Here is an 8,995-nt window from a genome sequence, read left to right as displayed (position 1 = left end):
TCAGAAATATACTCCCTTCTATATTATCCAGTTCAATATTTTCCAGAAGTCTATTATGGCTAACTTCTCTAAAATGCTCTTCAGCTCTTCCCTTTCTTTCTTTTTCTTCTTTTTCTTTAATGTTTTAGCTTGCTTTATCTAACTCTAAGAGAAGTATATTGAGGTTCTCTCACTATTACAGTTTTATTATCTATTTCTCTCTGCAACTCATTTAATATTCCTTTAAGAATTTATATGCTATAAAATTTATTGTATATGTGTTTACTATTGTATTAATTCATTGTTGTCCATGATATCTTTCAACAAAATATAAATCTCTTTTAATTAGGTTTATTTAGGCTGTTACTTTGTTTAAGTAGCTATTCAGTTGAAGTAAAATAGATTCTGCTTTGGTCCCTTATTTTAACTCCATGTATGCCTTTCTATTCTAAGTTTGTTCCTCATACGCAACATATTATCAGATTCTAGTTTTTGTTATCTTCTGCTATTTTTTGAATGAGTTCATCATATTCACATTCAAAGTTATGTCTGCTAATTCTTTATCTCATTTCATCCCTATTAGAACAGGGAAGAGACAAAACTCTCACTCTTTGCAGATGACATGATGGTATACCTAGAGATGGTATGCCTAGAGAATCCCCCAAAATCATCTAAAAAACTACTAGAGGGTGGCTAGGTGGCGCAGTGGATAGAGCACCGGCCCTGGAGTCAGGAGCACCTGAGTTCAAATCCGACCTCAGACACTTAATGATTACCTAGCTGTGTGGTCTTGGGCAAGCCACTTAACCCCACTGCCTTGCAAAAAAAAACTAAAACAAAAACAAAAAAACAACTACTAGAAATAGTGAGCAACTTTAGCAAGGTCGCAGAATATAAAATAAACTCTCATAAATCTCAGCATTTCTATATATGACTAGCAAAATGCAGCAGAAAGAGCTAGAAAGGGAAATCCCATTCAAAGTAACATCAGACAATATAAAATACCTGGGAGTCTACCTATCAAGTCAGACTCAGAAACTTTTTGAAAACAATTACAAAACACACAAATAAAAATCAGATTTAAATAACTGCTCATGGAGCAAATAAAAATGACAATTCTACCAAAATTAAACTACTTGTTTAAGGCCCTACTAATTTTTTCTTTTTTTAAAAAAATTATTGTAACTTTTTTAATGTCTCACAAAGTCTTAAGTTAGTTCATCATAATTTTCAGGGAGTTATTTTTTGTACTTTATTTCAAGCTGTTAATTTTCTTTTCATACATTTCATCTATAACACTCATTCTTTCCCCATTTACCTCCTCCTCCACTCATTTAATTTTTATAATATTTTGAATTTTTTTTTTAGGTTTTTGCTAGGCAATGTGGTTAAGTGGCTTGCCCAAGGCCACACAGCTAGGTAATCATTAAGTGTCTGAGGCCATTTTGAACTCAGGTGCTCCTGACTCCAGGGCCGGTGCTCTAGCACAGTGGTGTGCCATCTAGCCACCCCAATATTTTGAATTCTTAAAAAATATAGCAACAGAATCAAAACCTCTTTCTTTCTTTCTTCCAGGAATTCTGATTGGTCTTTGTATTTTAATTTGAGTTTTGCTTGTAGGTATTTTGAATTCTTTCTCTTCTTCTGGTTGCTATCTTCTATTGCTATAATTACTCTTTATGATGTTCTTTTTTTGCTTGTTTGCTCATTTTCCCATTTGCTCATTTCCTTAACTTTAGACTTTATTAGGGGTGGTTTTTGCTTACTTCTTGGCAGGATAACGGGATGATATCTCAGTTGAGCTTCTATCCCCTTTCATTCTTCTGCTACTTCCATAGGTCAGACTTGGTACCTAAAAGCTTTCAGTGCTTCCAAAGTGATGAGATTCTGGGCAAGGTCTGCTCTTTGCTCTCCTGGCTTGAGCTTTGCCAGTCTTGTCTCAGCTCTGGGATTGTTGGATTGTCCCTATTGAGAAGTTTGAGTTTTAGTAGTCTGCTGCCAGACTCTTACCACTGGGAGGCTCTGTAGGTTCAAGAACACAATTTCTGGATCTACTCTCATCTGGGTTCCCCTCCCCCTTTTTCTCCCCCCCCTCCCCAACACACTTCTTACTGCAATGAAGACTTCATTTGGAGGGTAGAATTGAATCATTGTTTGGAGGGTAGAACTGAATCCCTGCTCTGATCCTGAGATCAGAACCACATAGCTACTGGTTACTTTTGAATTTGTTCCTAGCACAACTAGGATCCACAATCATCTCTGCTACCTCTAGATTAAAATCCCCTCCTTAGTCTTTCTTGGATCTGTGACCTGGAAGTGAGCAGTGGGCGCCCTGCTACTCCACCAGGGATACCTTGGGACCTCTTCCTGCTCTAATGCTTCCTGTCCTATTGCCCAATCTTGGACCTCTTTCTGTCCTTGAGGGTTGGGAGGATCAGTCGGCTTCTGGCCATCCCAAGTCACAGATACCTTTCTGGATCTGTGCAGAACTGGGTATTGTTTCCAGACCTCTCTGTCTCCTTATGCTGACCTGGGCTGAAAAAAAATGACACACTGAGACTTTTTGATTTCCCAATGAAAATTTGAGTGAGTCTACTGGATCTTTGCAAAGCAAATATGGTGGGGAGGTTGGATCTACTTCATCCTGCTACTCTATTTGGATTTCTCCTCTCCCAGACTTCAATATTGTTGAGTTGGTGTTAGTTTTCTTTTGAGCATCTTTCAATAACATTTTTTTGCATCAAGTTCATTGCTTGTTTTATTTCTCTAAAAAGTAGTCCCCAGCCTTACTTCACTTTTCTATTTTTCTTCAGCTAAGATGCATGTAAACTTTTCTATCTGATTGACAATTTTTTCATAATTTCCTGAATACCAAGTTTTCTCTCAAAATTTTTTTAGCTTGCTTCAGTTCTTCAGTAATAAATTGGGATCTGATACAAGCATTTGTTTCTTGATACTGGCTTTTGGAATTAGTTTCTTTCAACCACGAGTTAATTTGCTTAATGGTATTTGCCAATTTAGTATCCATTTAGTACAGATTTATTGAAGAAAACAATTGTGCTTTTCATGATTATTTCTAGGTGTTTGAGGGGAGGAAGATGAAGGGACTGAGGAGAGGAGCAACAAAGACACAGAGAGACAGAGAGAGAGAGAGAGAGAGAGAGAGAGAGAGAGAGAGAGAGAGAGAGAGTTAGTTTCAATGCTGCTTCATTATAAGCTTATAGAATTGAACTTAGTCTAGAGCTATAGGTCCTTTTTTATCTCTCACCAATTGTATGATCGATTTCTCTATAACAAACACCCAGGATGAAATACAAATCAGCTTATCTTTATCTGGAGACAAATTCTATTATAAAAATATAGAAAACAAATAAATAAGATTTAAGGCTAAGAGATCCTAGTTCCACAGATAGTAGTGAGGGAAGGGAGAAGGAAGAAGTGAAAAGTTAATCAATTTACCAGTAATAGTAAAAGAGTAAATACAACATTCTATCCTGGTAATTCATTCATTAAGTGGAATACTGAGTGGATCCACTCATATTTAGTTTACTGTAGTAGTTCCTATCCTTTACAGTTGACTGGCTGCAGAGTTCTCATGTTCCCTGTCCCTCATTCTTGGGTCTCATCCCAGGTTCCCTCCTTCACTATTTTTCTGTTTGTATTTTTTCCTTTTTTGTAAGGCAATGGGGTTAGGTTACTTGCCCAAGGTCACACAGCTAAGTAATTAGCAAGTGTCTGAGGTTGGATTTGAACTCAGGTCCTCCTGATTCCAGGGTCGGTGCTCTATCCATTGCATCACCTAACTGCCCCCCCGCCCCCAGCTATCTTTCCATCCTTCCTTCTAAATGGAAACAACATTCTTTCTGCTAGTCCACTAATAAATGGTTACACTTTTATGTAGTTGACCCCTGTTCTTTTCTTCTGTAAGTAGCAATAAAGTTTTAAGAACTGCTATTCCTCTGGGTTGATTTTACTCCTCATCTGAACCATTCCTTTCCATGTGTACCAGAGTGCCCAGAGTGTATTGGGTACAATGATGTTAAAGGCCTTTTGCAGCTCTACGAATCCTACAATTGTACCCAACAACTGTAAGAAGATAATTCTCACCACCTGTTTCATAAAATGACTCATGGAGACTTTTCGATTTCCCAATCAGAATTAGATCTGGTGAAGCTTCTATATCTTTGTGGAGGAAGTATGGTGGGCAGTTGGGATCTATTCTTCCTGCTACTCTATTTGGATTTCTCCTCTCTCAGACTTCAGTATTCCTGAGTTGGTGGTAATTTTCTTCTGAGCATCTTTCAATAACTCTTTTGCATCAAGTTCATTGCTTGTTTTATTTCTCTAGCTAGATCTGGTTGTATCTATGTCTCTAGATCTGTTTGTATGAATGTATGTATGTATTTAGCTATATTATTGGCTTCCATGTCTCATTGTATTAATGAACAAACTAAAATCAGAAGAGTTTAATCACGTGACCAAAGGTTAACTGGGCAGCTGGGTGGCACAGTGGATAGAGCACCAGTCAGGAAGATTAACCTTCCTGAGACCAAATATGGCCTCAGTTAGTTATTGGTTGTGTGAATCTGACCAGGTCACTTAAACCATATTTGACTTAGTTACCTTATCTGTAAAATAAGCTGCAGAAGGAAATGGCAAATGATTCCAGTATCTTTTTTTTTTTAGATTTTTCAAGGCAATGGGGTTAAGTGGATTGCCCAAGGCCACACGGCTAGGTAATTATTAAATATCTGAGGTCTGCTTTGAACTCAGGTACTCCTGACTCCAGGGCCGGTGCTCCATCCACTGTACCACCTAGCCGCCCGATTCCAGTATCTTTTTCAAGAAAACTCCAAATAGGGTCACAAAGAATCAGTTATGACTGAAAAATAACTCAACAAGTAAAAAAAGTTTAACTGTAAGTCAGAGTTGTAAGTGAAAATCAGGTCTACTGACTTCTAGGTCAATATTCCTTTTTAGGAAAAATAACGAAACAAAAACAAAAACAACATAGGAATATCTAATTGTTCAAAAATTAGAGAGTTCACAGGCACTACAAATGGGCAACCAGTTTGACTCAGAATTCAATAGGATAGGGTTCTGGATTGGATTTGGAAAAATTATAGTGGATTGAGTATGGGACTTGAAGTTAGAAGGAAATGAATCTAATTTGGTCTCAATCACTTACTAACTATGCAATCCTGGTGAAGTCAACTAACTTCTGCGCCTCAGTTTCCTTCTTGTAAAATGGAGACATTAATTAGTGACCACTAATTAGTGACCACTTCACAGGTTGCTGTGAAGATCAGATGAGATAACATTTGTAAAACACTTTGCAACCCTTAAAGCATTACCTAAATTACAATTATTTCAACAGTTTCAAGTTATTCCCTGATAAAAAGAAACTCCATATCTCTAATGTTGTTGATTCTGTAGGCAATAAGTCAGGGAATACTGCAATCTTAGGGAACCACAATTGTGGGTGACCAAAAGGCCAAAAAAGTACCTGCTAGATTGTAGTAAGAGGTGACATTGAGAAAAGAGTTAGGAGTTGTTATAATGGGATCACCAGAATGTATGTATTGAGTATCCGTGGAACATGAAACATTAAAAGACCTGGAGGAAGGCCTCCGTCACTTTGGGTTGTGACCTTGTGAGCTTCAAAAGGTTGAAAAAGCCTTCAACAACTGAAGCTGGTAGGAGCAGTAACCAAGTCTTGTGAGAGACAGTTGATAACCCAGAAATGAATTGAACTTACAGTGAAGACATCTCATCCTGTAAGCCTCAGAAATGGGACAAAAATGGGATAAATGTTTTATAGCAATTATATATATATGTGTGTGTGTGTGTAGGAGAACACACTCTTGCTTGGGTGAGATGATATTGTACATCAATTCCTTGCTACATTTTCTCAGTAAAATCCTTAAATTAAAAGCTAACAGTTGACAATGGATTAATTGATATTGGGAAGATGGTTAACTGCTTGGGGGGGACCTTGAGCAAACTTTTTGGTTTCATGATCCTTAAAAATTATTATTTTTTTTTAGGTTTTTGCAAGGCAAACGGGGTTAAGTGGCTTGTCCAAGGCCACACAGCTAGGTACTTATTAAGTGTCTGAGACCAGATTTGAACCCAAGTCCTCCTGATTCCAGGGCCAGTGCTTTATCCACTACGCCACCTAGTCGCCCCTAGATCCTTAAAAATTATTGAAGATTCCAAAGAGCTTTTGATTCTGTTAGTTATAACTAATTAATTAAAATAAAATGAGCCAATCACATTGCATTTAACATGTAATATAAAAATTTTAATAAAAAGTAAACTGTTTTCCAAAATAAAAATTTAGTAAGAAGTATCTTTGTTTTATATATTTTAAAAAATCTAATATTTAATTGAAGACATTCTCTTTTCTGCTTCTGTGTTCAGTTAAATACAGTTAAGGTATTTGAAGAAAATATAGTTATTCACAGATATGTAGTGGGAAGATGGAGATACATTTGAATAGACAAATACCATCTAAGTATGCTTCTGAAAATAATTTTAACCAGAACTTGTGCCATCCAAAAAAAAATTCCCCATAAAGTATAAGGTGCACTTCTATGAGTATGTACAAACTCCAAGAAATCATGGGTTTAAACTTAGAATCCAATGCTAATGAGATACACATGTAGAGAACATAAACAAATTCACAACTCCTAGTTAGTGGAAGTCCATATATAACATTCTTTTATTTTTTTAGGTTTTTGCAAGGCAATGGGGTTAAGTGGCTTGCCCAAGGCCACACAGCTAGGTAATTAAGTGTCTGAGACCAGATTTGAACTCAAGCTCTCCTGACTCCAAGGCCGGTGCTCTATCCACCGTGCCATCTAGCCGCTCCTATATTCTTTTATTGTTCAAGGGGTTTAGTACTTTGAAGATGATTCCTTCCTCTAATAACTATCTTTCTGTGATGTCTGTATTTTTTGGTATTTGTTCCTGATGTGTCTTGTTTTGGATTGGTTGAATTATCTCCTATTGTTCTCTCCTCTCAGATGACATGGTAAAATGGAAGACGTGTGTATGTGTGTGTGTGTGTGTGTGTGTGTGTGTGTGTGTGTGTGTGTGTTTGTGTGTGTGTGTGCATGTGTGTGTAGTGTGTATAAACAGGAAAAATGCTCTCCTTCCCTCAAAAGCAGCTTTCTCCTGATGAATTGGCTCAAACTGTACTCTTCAACTTCAGAAATTAAATCTTCCAATACTAAGTTGGAATTTGCTCAACAAAACCTACAGTTGAACCGTGTAAATTCTAACAATGCAACCTCTCCTGAAGATTCATTATTTGCACTAATTGGGACCTAGCTGTAGTCTCAATGCATGCTAAGTGAAAATTTCTCAGCCAATCATTTGGTTTTATTTTATTTTTTTGGTGGCTTTATTTCTTGGTCCACTTAAAGAAATTCATACTTAATAAGGAAACAAAAGGGGTGGGGGTAAAATCCCACATCTTTATAAGGGTGATTATGAAACTATTTTGAGGAGCCTAGTTGACAAAGTTGATAGCATACTGAATGTGAATTTAGGAAGACCTGAATTCAAAGCCAATTTCAGAAATTTACTATGTGATCCTGGGTAAATTATACTATCTGCCTCAGTTTCCTCATCTGTAAAATGGGTATCATAATTAAAGCATGCAAATTTCTTTTTTCACCTTTTTTCTCCCATCCTCCACTCTAGAGATGGCTACCATTAGACACAAAAATGTATATGTATATAAAATCATTTTCTTTCTCTGGATGTTATCTGTACCTTTTTCACATGTCCTTTGTAGTTAATTTGAGTATATATATATATATATAATTAGATATTAAATATTAAAAATTATAGAGGAGCACCGGCCTTGGAGTCAGGAGGACCTGAGTTCAAATCAGACCTCAGACTTAATAATTACCTAGCTGTGTGGCCTTGGGCAAGTCACTTAACCCCAATGCCTTGCAAAAACCAAAAAAAATTATAGTAAAAGCAATAACAACAACAATGACAAGGAGAGCAAGTATCTATTGCAGTTATTTTGAGGATAAGATGAAGTAATATTTATAAAGTTCTTGCAAACCTTAAAAAACTATAGTAACTATTATTATTTATTATATTGTATTTATTATATTATCATTATTGTTTAATAATAGACAAATTCAAACTAATGTTGCAAGATTATAAGACTTTTTCAGATTATAAGAAGTCCTCTGGGCATTTCTCTAAGACTTCCACTTACAGAACAGGTGCAGAACTGCATCAGTGGAGGGAGTTTCCTGCACCAATGAAATCAAAGATCCTGCCCCCTTGGCCACCCCTTCCCCCTCAAAAAAAAAATAAATAAAAAGGAAAAGCTGCAGCCAGTCCACCTTTATACTCACCTAAAAGTCAAAACAGCTAGTAGAACACTGACAAGGTGAACCTTTTTATATCTCAGAGGAGTCTCTGAAAATGAAATCAACAGCCAGCAGCTCAAATGTCAGTGATTTTTCCCCATACATTAATTTTAGGGCTTGAAACTAGGGAGCAAGAATATATTTTTGAAAGAGTGATAAGAAATAGAGGGAAAAAACAGATTGCACCCTTGTTCCAAGCCACGGTTTGAAAGATGGCACCTGTGCTGGCAGTTGTTCCAATCCTGCGTTTTCCTGCATCTCTCAGGACAGAGAATGCCTCTCTATTCTCTGAATGAGTGGAGGAACAAAGATGGAATGTGGTTTTTAAATGATGTATTGGTCCTTCTCTATCACTGATTGCTCTGAGGAGAGGAAAGGCAATGCAAATCAAGGGGGGAGAGAGAGAGAGAGAGAGAGAGAGAGAGAGAGAGAGAGAGAGAGAGAGAGAGAGCGAGAGAGCACAAGAGCACTGCATGGAGGAAAGCATATGACCAAATTGTGCAGACCAGAAAATCAACTTTCAGAATTGCTTGCATTTTTTTTTGCCACAGGAATTATGTCTTTGCATTTTGTCCTGGGTTAGGTCCAGCATCCACTGGAAAACACAGTAGCTG

The sequence above is a fragment of the Macrotis lagotis genome, chromosome 3 (genome assembly GCF_037893015.1).
Source record: "Macrotis lagotis isolate mMagLag1 chromosome 3, bilby.v1.9.chrom.fasta, whole genome shotgun sequence".
NCBI classification, from domain to species: Eukaryota; Metazoa; Chordata; class Mammalia; order Peramelemorphia; family Peramelidae; genus Macrotis; species Macrotis lagotis.
Note: the sequence above shows the minus strand (reverse complement) of the source record.